Source organism: Propithecus coquereli, unplaced genomic scaffold (assembly GCF_000956105.1).
Source record: "Propithecus coquereli isolate 6110/MARCELLA unplaced genomic scaffold, Pcoq_1.0 Scaffold69, whole genome shotgun sequence".
Lineage (NCBI taxonomy): Eukaryota > Metazoa > Chordata > Mammalia > Primates > Indriidae > Propithecus > Propithecus coquereli.
In genome coordinates, this window is record NW_012152951.1 from 136083 (window position 1) to 137501 (window position 1419).

Consider the following 1419-nt stretch of genomic DNA (forward strand, 5'->3'; position numbering starts at 1 on the left):
CAAAAGTTGATAAATGCTGTTTGAAAATAATTTCAGAAAATAGCCCCTAAAGCAGTTCCAAATGGCAGTCCTGATATAAGGAAGGGCAATTTTGTTATGACCAGGAACACTGAGTTTCTTTTCAGGCCTTGAAATTCTGGGAGGCACTGAAATAATAATCACCTAGGATCTTTTATTTTACATAGAAATATTTTTACTAAAAATGTTACTATAGAAACTTGGATATGAACTAAAATTATCAATCTTGCACTTTTAAGAAAGAAGGATGCATCGTGTCTCTAATCGATAGTGAGTTGATATGTTCCACGAACAATTCTGGGAGGAGGCTGCACTCAGAGCATAAATTGGTACAGATCACTTTGCTATCACAGATAGCGACATCAATATTTTCTGCCGAATAAGTTTGAAGGCATAAATCAAGATAAAGCAATCATCTGACAAAGAATTACAAAAAGGCCCCATACCTTTTTCTTAGTGAACACTATGTGACACATCGATCTTCTACTGAAGATAAAAGCCAAAATCCTGTATCATCAATATAAGCAAGGACAACTATTTGGTTCAAAACAAGTTCAGATCAGCAGAGACAAACATATTCAAGAGACATTTCATGGACTTAACTCCTAGAGAGTGAACAATACATCAGAGAGGAATAAACTCCTTATTTTGGTTTGTCTACCTAGATGCAGAGATACTGTCTAATTAAGAGGATTCCTATCAAGTGTGCTATTTGAAAGCATAGTTTTGTGGGGTTTTTTATTTTGTTTTTTTACATTTGCCAGTTTATTATAAAGGATACAAATGAACAGCCAGATGAAGACATGTATAGAGCAAGGTAGGAGGAAGGGGCGTGGAGTGCCCATATCCTCTCTGGGTGCACAAGCCCCGCCACACACACACCACCATGTGTTCAGCAACCCGGAAGCTCACCAAATCTTGTTGTTGAATTTTTATAGAGCTTGGTCTTAGCTGCCCACTCTCCTTCCCAGAGGTTGGTGAATTGGGCTGAAAATTGTAAATCCCTAATCTTCTAATCACCTGGTCTTTCTGGTGACTGGCCCTATCCTGAGGCTATCTAGGGGTTCCACCGTAAGCAATCATTAGCATAAATTTAGTTTCTAACAAAATATTTCAGACCTGATGATCTAAGGCAATTTTCTTCATATTGCACCTTCTCACAAGCGTATTTAAACACTTCCTTGTAAAGTGGAAGCTAGCAGGGTAGCTGTTAGCACATCCTACACCTTCATGCAAATTCCAAAATGGCAAATGAATCCCACAGTTGGGATTTCAACCCCATTCAGAATACTTGGCTTGGATAGCCTCGCCATGGCAAGATCTGTAAAATCAGACACGGCAGCCCTGGACAAAAGGTCTATATTTCTCACTACAGTCTGGTCAGAAAGCGGGGTGAAGGAA

At 39.0% G+C, this 1419-nt stretch overlaps 1 protein-coding gene across 1 annotated transcript in view; it reads right to left on the minus strand.

Annotated features, from left to right (window-relative positions):
* MALRD1 (MAM and LDL receptor class A domain containing 1) overlaps positions 1-1419 on the minus strand; it is a 285192-nt gene that overhangs the window by 118353 nt on the left and 165420 nt on the right. The window lies entirely within an intron of this gene.